Source organism: Biomphalaria glabrata, chromosome 18 (assembly GCF_947242115.1).
Source record: "Biomphalaria glabrata chromosome 18, xgBioGlab47.1, whole genome shotgun sequence".
Taxonomy (NCBI): Eukaryota; Metazoa; Mollusca; class Gastropoda; family Planorbidae; genus Biomphalaria; species Biomphalaria glabrata.
The window spans coordinates 24,801,089-24,813,541 of record NC_074728.1 but is presented as its reverse complement, the minus strand read 5'-3'; the positions used below and the strand labels follow the sequence as shown (position 1 = coordinate 24,813,541).

Sequence of the window (12,453 nt, the reverse complement as noted above, 5' to 3'; positions counted from 1 at the left end):
AAAGTACCCTTCAGTTAATACAAAGACAATATTATCCTTATAATCTAATGTTTTTATTTCAGTTTCCTCTTCTTATGATTGGGAAATTCCATTTGAAAGTATCACAGATCTCCAGTGGCTAGGAAGTGGAGCTCAGGGGCCTGTGTTTCTTGGCAAACTCTGTAATGAAAAAGTAGCAGTCAAGAAGGTCAGAGATGTTAAAGAGACAGACATTTGGAACTAAAGGAAACTGAATCACCCAAACATTATAGCTTTCAAGTAGGTTCTATTGTAGTATTTTTGCATTTTCCCTTGTCTTTTAACTCATTGACTGCAGTGTTTTTTTGTTTTGTTTTTGTAAAGATACTTTTTTAGAAAATGTTTTTTTTCCTAACATGACTAAAACACAAATTTGTAATATAAGTATATAAGTACTAGCAATAACAATCGACACCAGTACTAAATCTGTCAGACTTCTTTTTTAATTTAAAACAATAAGTTTTAGACATTCCTGCTAAAAAACAAACATTATTGTTCCCTGGATGTGATCAGTGACAGTTGGGTTTAAAGTCAATTTAAAATTTATCTTTTTTAAAAATGTATGCAAAGTATAATTTTCATTATTAATTAAAAAATCTCTAAGCTGTATATTTATCTCTGTATATCATCCTCACCTGTCCCTTAATATATCCATTTTGTTTTTTGTCTTTTGCCTTGAATAGAATCTTTTCAGTGACAGACCCATCCATTCTTTAATGTTGTCTTCCCATCACTTTCTCCTTCTGCCTCTTCCTTTTTTCTGGTTCTGTTCCTTGAAGAGAGAGTCTTTGCAAACCCTGAGAACCTTGTAATTGATCATTAAGTTTTAGTACCCATTTTTTGACTGTAGTCAGCAGGTCATTGTGAGTGTGATCCAGTTTTGAATCTTCTCATAGAAAATAGTTTTTTTTTATTGTGTTATACACCAAAGGAGGTGATGGGGTAGGCAGGGAATTAGGAAAATAACTGTATAGGATAGACACAAGACAACATATTTCCTTCTGCATCAGTAAACATTGTCAGATGTAAAATGAGAATATTTTACTTTCTGAAGTTTTGAGTAATTAAGCAGCAGTAAGGACTCACATAAGATTGGAATCTTGATTAGATTGTATCATATTCTTAGCTGTATGGCTTGATAATTTTATTTGCACAACTATACATGCTAACTCTGTTTTTTTTTATCTTAATCCTCTAAATCTGTTTATTTGAATCTTTCTCCAAACCTCTATATTATATTATGATAGATGTCATAGTAATAGCAATAAGTTTCCTATGCTGAAAGCTAAGTTTATTTTGTTACAAAAACATATTGTTATAGTATGCAGGAACTTAAACAGATTATATACTACAGTAGCTATGTTCCTTTGTCAGAGATTTTCATTCATACTTGAAAGTGCAGAGAGAAACATCCTTCTTGTTTTAGAAATTCTTCAAATTCTTTAATGATGTAGTAGTAAATTGTTTTCTTAGTTTTACCTGAAACTGGGTTTTTCTCTTAGTGCAATTAGCTAGGACTAATATGTGTGTTTCTACCTACTTTTGGAATGCTGTCACTACCAACCTCTCAGCAATCATTTTGTGATTATGTTTAAAAAGAATTATTTCAAATTTTTTTTTGTTTTTGTTTTGTCTGCAGTGTTCTTGTGGCATCCAATGATATTGTCAGGAACCAGCCGAGAGTGGAATGAAAAAAAAAGCACTAAAATGTCATTTGCTGGCACTGTGACCTGAATGGCATCAGTCATTTGAAATAAAATGTGCAGTGAAATGAAAAAGTAGACATTAGGTAAGTAGCCTGGTGTAATTTCTCCTGCCTAAAAAAATAATTTACCTGTATTTTATGACATGACTTTATGGTCTTAGATGTCCACACTTATAATCACAACAAATTTCTATAAGGATCAATAAAGCAGTCTTAGTCTTAGTATTGATATGCAAAATATGATTCCTTAAGTTTTCATCATTTTTTGTTGTTGTTGCTGTAATTACTTTTTTTTAGATAAAGATGTGTATATAATTTCAATGACAATGACAGTCAGAATAAGCATTATAATTGACATTTTAGAACTAAAATGAGAAATAATATTTTTAAGATGACCCAAAAATGATCTATTTAACCAGCAGACACAGCTGTACATTAGTTTTTGTGTCTGAAATCTTTGTCATGTGTGATACTTTTATGCAAACAAGGTTTACTACTATTAATTGACTAAAATATGTGCAATATTTACCACACACTCTATATAAATGAAATGTATAAAATCTTCAACACACTCCTTACAAAAAAAGAACATCACCAAAGAATAGTAAATATCTTTCTCTTTTTTTCAGGAGTGCAAAGCTCAAAAATAGACCATCATTTAGACAAATTCTCATGCATCTTGAGATTGCCTCTGCTGAATTACTTTGGTTCAGTCGGGAGGACTTTTCTGAATCTCTATGAAGTCCTTAACTGAAAGACACAGATTCTGTCACTATCATCAAGATATTCTAAGAAAGGATCTGAGGTATTCTCATTTTCTAAATTACAATATATGGATAAAAAACCTGCAAACAACAACACCGCCTAGCGATAACGCACTAAGCAAACTTAACCTCTAGAGTCTAGACCATCGGAATGTCCAAAAAACATTCTTTTGGTCCAGAGTCATTCGCCTATATGCAAATTATCACCCCAGTGGTCAATTGTCACTGGTTCGAGCCTTGGTCGGCGCAGTCCCTTATTTTCGTTCCATTTAATTCACTACTTTTTCTCATCTAAAAACTTGGTCCAATGTGCTGCTGTATATATGTATGTATCATTAAATGTATCCAAATAAGTGTTTCCCAAATTTTTGTAATAACACAACATTTTTGCACATAGGAAAAATTTAGCTTAACATTTATCTTATTTTTAAAGGTAGAATGTTCCTCACATGTAAAATATATATTTTGAAACACATTTCTATTTTGTATTAGAATTTATGTTTAGCATAAACTTTGTTGTTATAATCAAAATATTGAACAAAATGACTTTGGGTCCTTGAAGTGCATACCTGGTATCTTATGTAAATTAGACCCAGCAGTGTTAAGTTCAATGCTAACAAATGGATTTTGAGCCCAAGAACCCAAGTTATGTGAAATAATTTTGGATCTTTTCACCTCTTGTGACAAGAGGGACAATAAGGGTGGCTACCTTTATTTTTTTTATTAGAGTTAGCCCCCTTTATTACTTGATTTAAGTCCCTGTCAATTGTTTACAATTGCCACTCTCTCTTGAGTCTTTCAACTGACCAGTGTATTTTGAATTAAATCTATATACTGTTTAACTCATACTTGTGTTGTACTATTGTTGTGTTACTCAAGAGGAGTGTGTCACTGTTGTGGGAAGAGTATTTCGATAATGAGCTAAGTAGACTTTATCAATTTGTTAGTACTAAATTGATTTATGTAAATGGTATAGGTCTACTTAGTCTCTTATCCTCTTCTGTATGTTTTTTTTTTGAAAGACATATTTTGTTTAGATACGAGACAGTAGTGTGTCTCATGAATGACGTCATTTCATTGTTAATGCATATATGATATTATTGTTAAACTAATGTAAACCCTTGCTTTGGTTTTTGACATAAAATGTCTCATGAATGACGTCATTTCATTGTTAATGCATGTATGATATTATTGTAAACCATCTTTTTGGTTTTTCGGCATAAGACATTATTGTGCCTCTATGATGGTGGTCCTTTCATTATATTGACCGGAAACTGTCTTGCTACTTTGCTTTGTTTCATTATGTCATTTTCTTTTGGTGAGCCTTTATTGCCATTTATATTTTTCATGATCTTTTTCTTTTGTTTGTAAATAAATTCCTTTTTTTTTTGTTGCAACTGAAATCTCAGAATTATTATTTGTTTGTCTCTGTAGTTTTATACATCTATAGGCTATAGTTATTAGCCTAGATAATATAATTGGGACCACAAAGTACCACTGGACTAACTTGCCAGTACAGTACAGATCACTGATCTTATGACCTATCCTATTTCTAGGTCACACCTCTTCATTCATAAGTTTAAATACCCCCTAACCTGACCCATGACTTATTTATGATGTTGATGTTTTCTTTTCTGTATGATTATTTTGTATCATGGCAAACATTCAATTTTAATAATGAATTTTTTTTTATCAGATGAGAACAATTACTGACTATGTACAATAATACTAGAAAGAGTATAATTCGTCCAGTCATAAAAGTTCTAGAAATGCCAGATCGACTTGGTAAAAAAACTGACACATAGGTCAGAGTCTGAAGTCACCATGTAAGTAAATTTTCTTGTTGTGTGAGTGTATCTTTATTTCCACAATCTATAGCTCACACTCCACTATCATACCACAAGGGATCCTTGGCCTTGTAGACATAAAGAGAAATGAAAAGATAGACTTACGAAAGGAAATAAAGAGGTGGACTTTTAGGCTAAAGGGAAATGACAAGGTAGACATAATGTCAAAGTTAGGGTCCTCAATTGAGGGACTGATAAGACTTGTAATTTACTACACTGTTAAGTAAATATTAACTAGCAATCATAAAGAAAATCTTTATCCATCCATCCATTTCAGTGGCGCTACAGCCCATGGAGGGCTCTGGCCTGCTTGAACACATCCTTCCATTCAGATCTCTTCTGGGCCTTTTGTCTCCATGCCCTGACCCCAAGCTGCTTCAGATCTGCTTCTACATTATCAATCCATCGCATTCGGGGTCTGCCTTTAAGTCGCCTGCCTTTTGGTTCTTGTCTGTAAACGATTTTCGCTCCTCTGTTATCTGACATTCTTTCAAGGTGACCTGCCCAACGTAGTCGGTTCTTTTTTATTTTGTTCACTATCTGTGGTTCTTCATACAATTGATATATCTCATGGTTAGTGTGTGTCCTCCACCCTGTTTCATCTTGTATGGCACCATAGATTTTCCTAAGAATTTTCCTTTCCCAAGTATTAAGTAAATTTTCAGATGTTTTAAGTCAATGTCCAGGTCTCAATTCCATACATTGCTGCTGGTCTTATTATGGTTTTGTATATTATTTTCTTGGTTTTCCTTGAAATCGTTTTGCTCTTAAGTAAATGGTGGGTGCTATAAAATGTCCTGTTGCCTCCTGCTATTCTTTCCTTTATTTCTGTTAGTATGTCATTTTTGAAATTAATAGTACTTCCTAGATATTTGAAAGTTTGGACATTTTCAAATTCGTGGTCTTTGATTTTGATATGCTGTCCCTCTGTTTGATTGTCTCTTGTCATTGCAATGTACTTGGTTTTACTGTCATTGACCTCAAGTCCTGCTGGTCGAGATGCTTCTTTTAGTTGTGTGAAGGCTCTAGCGATGTCAAAGGTTTCTTTACCCAATAAGGCAATGTCATCGGCATAAGCAAGGTATTGTAGAGGTTGGCTGTATATTGTCCCTGTTGGTTGTGGACCCGTGTTTTCTCTCCTGAAGTAGTTAGTGATAGTTCCTCTCATGTGTATGTGTATATTTTTTATAATTCTCTCCAGTGTCAAATTGAAAAGCATGCAGGAAAGTGCAACTCCTTGTCTTAATCCTCGTTTAATCCTAAATTCCCGTGATTTTTCTCCTTGTATTATGGCTTTGCTTTTTGAGTTGTTTAATGTCATATGTATAAGTCTTGTCAGCTTGTTGGGTATTCCAAAATCCTGTATAGTGTCATATTGGTATTTCCTTCTGATACTGTCATAAGCCATTTTATAGTCTATAGTCTATATAGAGTTGGTGGATTGGTATGTTGTATTCTTGGCATTTTTCTAGTATACATCTTAGTTTGAAGATTTGATTGGTTGTGGATTTGTTGGGTCTGAAACCACATTGGTAGTCACCTAAGATTTCTTCTGAATATTTTCCAAGCCTCTTAGTTATAAGCCTAGACAGTATGTTATAAGCCACATTTAGTTGAGAGATTCCTCTGTAATTACAGCACTTTAACTTGGATCCTTTTTTGTGTATTGGGGTTATAAGAGCTGTTTCCCATTCTGTTGGTATTACTTCTTCTTCCCAAATTCTTGTATTAGTCTGTGTATTTGGGAATGTAAGTCTTTCCCTCCATATTTAATTAGTTCTTCTGTGTTTTGGTCCTCTCTTGGTGCTTTGTGATTCTTCATGGTCCTAATTATTTCTGATGTTTCAATGAGTGTTGGAGGGTTCACTAAGGGATCTGGTCCCCCATGTGGCAGTTCATATTCTCCATTGTCTGAATCTTCTGTGGTATTTAGGATCTCCTCAAAGTATTCAGTCCATCTTTCAATTACCCTGTTGTTTTCTGTAATAAGCTGACCATCTTTGTTCTCACACATGTGTGATCTAGCTTGAAATCCGTTCTTTTCTTCTTTAATTTTCATATACATTCCTCTCATGTCTCCCTCCTTTGCTAGTTTCTCACAACTTTTGTGGCCCTTCTTCTTGCTTCATTGTATTGCTGTCTAGTGTTTCTGGTTTCTCTCTGTAGCATTATCATCCGAGCATTGTTTTTCTCTTCTATAATTTGTCTGCATTCATCATCATACCACCCCATTCTCTCGTTCTTTTGTTTAAATCCAACTACCTCTTCTGCTGTTCTTTTGATAGCATGCTTTATTATTTCCCAATGCTCATTTATGTTATTTTCGCAGTCCTTTTCTAATGTTGTCAGTTGTGTTTGGAGTGCCATTCTATAAGTTTCTGCAACAAATGGATCCTTTGTGAGTTTTTGACTATCATATTGCTGTGCTCTCTGTCTTTGGTAATTGTGTATGGTACTTATTAAGCTATCAAAGGCTGGTTCATCTATGGAACAACCAGATAGACCTGTTAACTACCTCACCCTAAGGTCAATGTTAGTCAACAATCACAAAGAGGAGTGGCTCAACCAATGGGCATCAGGAAACACAGGCAGAGCCATGTACAAAGAAATGACTATGCCTAACAAACTGGATAGTATTAACTTCTTCCCCTGCAAAGAACAATCTACAATCTTCCAACTAAGAACAGGACACACACTTCTATTAAATTACCACCTGAACAAAATAAACTCTACACAACTCCCCCTTTGCAAACACTGCGCCCACCCCTTTGAAACCCTAAACCATATCCTCTTTGAATGCCCATCCCTAATCCACCTTAGGCAGACCCTACTTCCACTACAGCCCAACATAACCAACACCCTGTACGGCAGTGCTGAACAACTGAAGAAAATAGCACACTTTTTTTCCTTGGCACAGTCTGCAAAAGAGCTCACAGCTCAGCAGCAATAAAGCTGGCTAGAAGAAGAAAAATGGTACTTATTCTTTGTCTAAGTTTAGCTTTTATTATTAGGTGGTCTGAGTCAGCATTTACTCCTCTGAAACTTCTTACATCTAGTATATCTGATCCATGTCTCTTATCTATGAGTATATGATCTATTTGATTCTGGGTGTTGCCATCAGGTGAGATCCAGGTAACTTTATGAATATTCTTATGTTGGAATTTTGTGCTGCTGATAGACATTCCTTTTCCTGATGTAAAATCCACTAATCTTATGCCATTATTGTTGGTCTCTTCATGTAAGCTTTCTTTGCCAATTATTGGTATGAATGCTGGTTCCTTTCCAATTTTTGCATTGAAATCTCCTAGGACTATTTTGATGTCATGCTTGGTGCTTCATCATAAATTCTTTCCAGTCCATCATAGAAGGCTTCTTTTGTGTTATCATCTGCATCTTCAGTAGGGGTATGGACATTGATAAATGATATGTTGAAGAATTTTCTTCTCAAACGTAGTGAGCAGAGTCTATCACTTACAGGTTTAAATCCAATGACATTACCTTTTTAACAGCAAAACCTGTACCTAAGTTGTTAGTGCTTCCACCACTATAAAATATAGTATACTCTTTGGTTCTGAGAATGTTTGACTCTTTCCACCTGATTTCCTGTAGGGCTACAAGGGGTATCCTATATTTCTTTAACACTTCAGTAAGTTGGGCTAGCGCACCTGCTCTATAAAGGCTTTGCACGTTCCATGTTGCAAAACAAAAATCATGTCCTTTTCCAGGCCTAGGTCGTTTTCAGTTGAGATCTGTCCGGTTTTCTTGTGTGTATTAGCTTTCGTAACAGTATTTTTTTTATATGACAGAGTTGTTAGCCCTGTGCATAACCATCTGGGGGGCTGCCCCTTTCAGCTCTCTGGATAGCTGCCTTTATTTTTGGGTAAGGTGCCCTAGCCTTTGTGGATCCCTCCACTTCCTGCAAGGCAGCAGATTTGATTTTGGTCCACCCTGGGTATTTTATTTCCCCTGTACCCACCATATCTGGACGGCATTCCCCTATCTGCCACCTGGGGAGGCGCTCGATGGGAGATAAAAAAAACTCCACACGAGAAGGAAAATCTTCACCAAATGGTATTAGGATGCACAGGCTGAGTTATGTACAGATAAATGGCCTGCCATTAGACCTATAAATGTTTGACTTATTAAATATGTATGTGACAAAATATGAAAATGGTATTCTTTTAACTATCCCTTAGTCTGTTGGATCATTGGGGCACCAAGCAAGACTTTTTGACGTCTTTCTCCATTCCTCCCTGTCTTTTGCCTTCTTTAAAACCTATTTCAATGGTATGCCTGTCCATTCTTTTATGTTGTCCTCCCATCGCTTTCTCTGTCTGCCTCTTCTTCTTTTTCCTGGTACTGTTCCCTGAAGGAAGGTCTTTGCAAGCCCCGTAGATTTTGTTATATGGCCATAGATTTTAAGCTTGCATTTTTTTTACAATAGTTAGCAGGTCATCATGGGGTCCGATCGCTGCAGTAACCCTGTCTCAAATCTCGTGGTTTGTGATGTGGTCTATGAATGTGATAACTAGGATCCTTCTGTTTCATCTCAGTTTCATTGTTAGGATCCTCCTCTCTAGCTCTGCAGTCAGTGTCCAAGACTCGCAAGCATATAAAAATGTGGCCATTACCAGGGAGCACATTAGTCTGATTTTGGTGCTGAGGGCTAAGCCCTTGTCTTTCCATATTATTTTAAGTTTTGAAAGTGCTGCTGTGGACTGTGCTATTAGGCCCAATAGTTTGGTATTCAGAAAAAGAAAAAAAAAGAAATGAATTTTAGAATGTTATACATGTAGTTTTTTTTAAGAGATAGAGATGAGGTAACAAAAATAAAGACACTTTTTTTTCTCTTTTGACTTTAGGCCTGACTCTATAGAAAACACAGAAGGGAGCATGACAACCAGGTCTTAGCTGGTACAACCACCTCCTACGAAAATGCGTGCAGGAAGTCTCGTCATCGTCGCAAAAACAGCAGAGGGTCTATGAAAGACATTACCTCTCCGCTCAAATCTCAATCTACATATGAAGCTTCACTGGACACCCAAACATCAGACAAACTAAACCCTGCAGGGCTTTATCCTACAGACCTATGCTAAGACATTAAACTTTTTGGGACCTGCCACTGCAATCAGGGAGTATCGAAGTGAAGATGAAGCTGATGGGCAAGAGACTAGGTTAACAACATTAAAAAACGTCAAGTTCGTTGTAGCAAAAACTCATCCACTTCTGCTGCTAGGCACTCGCCAATCTCAAAACATTCTCATGTAAGTAAAAGCAGAACTCATCCTATCAAGACAATAACTTTAATGATGTTTGCTTTGGCTGTGATGATGGCTGCAGTGAGGCTACTTATAGCAGCAAATGCTCATCCCAGGTCAGTGTTGATGTGGAGAACACATTTGACCTATGCCCAGCCCAAAACAGAACTTGGAAACTATGAGTGAAAAATCCTCTCCGGATATTGACCTCTCATCCTGACCTGAAACTTTTATTTCAATACTGACATAACAAACAGATGGTTTGGTTATTGTTGTATTTGAAAAACACAAATGTCTACCAAAATTGAGGCCCACTTTCTTCAATTCTTTACAAAGGTAACCTGCAGCATATTAAAAGGATGAAGTTTGTGATAGGCTTCTTAAAAAGTTGGTTCCAATAAAAATTAAACTGAGTTAATTCATAAGTATCAATTTTAACCAGGTGTAATAGTTTGTATTTCAAATGTCTAATAAGTCCACTTGGGCATTATTTGTTTATTGGGAGCACTGTTTGATTAGCCAGTGCACTAGGAATTTTGTCTCTTTCCCAAAAATGAGCATTTTAAAAAATTTCCTTAAAACTTAAAGATGACTCATTTTCAAAAGCTAATTGCATTCAAGATTTGGGTGGCAGAGTGGCTTAGCCAATACGCAAGGAACTACTGCATATTGGTAATAAGCTAATGCACAGGAAAATAGTATTTATTGACTATTGCTAACAACCAATATAAAAAGGATTTTCAGCCAGTGCATGTTTTCAAGAGGGTAAAATTCCTCTTAAATAAATACACACAATGATTTTGTATGCAGTTTTCTTTGCTTCTTTTCTCCTCATTTTCATCTTTGCTAATGACACATATATTTGTTTAATAACAATATTTTATCAAATCTTTGAAATATAAACAATAATTTGAAACTAACATATCACATTTTTTACAACTGTTTTGTTATGTATCTTAGAACATGGTAACCACTATTGGCATTTCGAGATAATAATAAAAATAGATGCATATTTTTTTCATGTCTTTTTTTTTTGCATTCTTAAAAAGAATGTATGCATCCAAAACAGTGTTACCCAACTTAGAGCCTGCAGGCCATATCTGACCCATGATGCAGTGCAGTTTGGCTTTTGAAGCTTCTGCTCATGGTGCAGAGACCAATTTCATTGGACTTGCCTTTTTTTTATGTGGCCCATGACATGTATAAGAAATTCAGCCTTCAGGCTGGAAAAGGTTGGGCAGCACTGACCTAAATCATCCCTTTTGAGTTTTGTCCACATCAATACATGATTTTATTTCCTGTCCAATTTTTCATAGACCTAAAAAACTTGTTGGATTTTTGAAATGTTGATAGAACAGAAAGAAAAAAAAAGTGTTCTTTTTCAGGGTGGGGTGCTCTGTAACCTTAAGTTTTTGGACTAGTATTTAAAAACAGTATTCAGTCCTACAAAAAAGATTAGTTTATTGAGACTTAAAATTGTTTTGTTGTTTTATAAGATCCATTTTAAAAATGTCATCACCTTTAACTTGAATTATTCTCAATATGAAAAACAAAGTGTGAATTATTTTGTCATAGAAACATTTATTACAACATAAACTGAAAAAAAAAGTTAAATATTATATAAATATGTATATTACAATAGCTCATGATTTTTACTAATGAGTTTCACTTCAGTTTCTCTGTGGCTAATTACTCTTATTTCATACATTTATAAGTGTATATTTGTTTGTATAGAGATTTTTATTTATTTTAACACACATCTTCTTTTCTCTAGAACTGTTATTAAAGTTTACCAGTGACATTTGTATTAGATGTCCAGATGATACTTGTTTTTATTTGACCACATAAATTTGTCATTATTCCATTCATTAGACAAACTGCAAAAGTTTTGCTGGATAAAACTTGCTTCATCAAAACATTGGTTTTGCTGGCTGGACCATCACCTTGATTCTACCTCTTATTGAAAAGAGTTCATCTTAGTTTATGCTTTTGTTTAACTTCTGCACTCTCAAATCTACTAAACGTTAATCATAGAAAAGTACTGAAACATTTTTTTTCTTCTTAGCCATGTCTACTACCATTGTTAAAATAGATACAATTGTGAGGGAGTTTTAAAAATGTAATTTGCTAGATTACTAGCACACAACCACTCATCGAAATTCATTTTAGTGGAAAAGCGGGGGGGGGGGGGGGACAAAAAAAGTGTTTTCTATGTTGTTGTTATGCTTTATTTTAATTGACATTTATTTTCTCTTGCTATTCATTCTCTAAGTACCAGTATGAAGAAACCAAACAAGCTGCTGAGGGAACATCTGATTAATACTTTTTTATATATATAAATTGTATTTGGTAGCATTTTTTTAGGTTTTTTTTTCTAAAGCATTTATTGTTGACTTAATTTAATATATTCTTTTATCTCAGATTTGTGATTAGCACATTAAAACAAAAACAGTTTTGTAATATGATATATTATTATTCATTACTGTTACTAATCCATATTTTTTTTTTTTTACATTTAAACACCTTGTATATTGACAGAAGAACTCTTTTGTGTTCTCCTGATTCCTACAATCATTCTAGTGTCTGCCATTTTATTTCTTGTCATTTGTAGAACTAGGATTCAGTTGTTGTTGTGAATTAGTCCTGCCAATGGTTATTTATGTATTTATATAGTTTAACATTTTTTAACAATTATTGTAAAGACAATCTAAATAATACCTGTCATGTCAGGACTTTATTTATGATTAGATTTTTAAATGTCTAGGTAATTAAGTAAAATTTTAATTGCAATATGTGTGTGTATTAAAGAATAAATGTTATCTTTTGCTTGATGATTATACATAGTCTCGAAGTTCAGCCTA

General features: G+C 34.5%; 1 long non-coding RNA gene across 1 annotated transcript; it reads left to right on the top strand.

The window, feature by feature from the left end:
• The first annotated feature begins 65 nt into the window (after positions 1-65).
• On the top strand, positions 66-11,760 carry LOC129923957 (uncharacterized). The gene is made up of 5 exons (XR_008775926.1): positions 66-258; positions 1,658-1,807; positions 2,353-2,528; positions 4,184-4,313; positions 9,197-11,760. It is a non-coding gene; the product is annotated as an uncharacterized LOC129923957 (long non-coding RNA).
• The last annotated feature ends 693 nt before the right edge of the window (positions 11,761-12,453 follow it).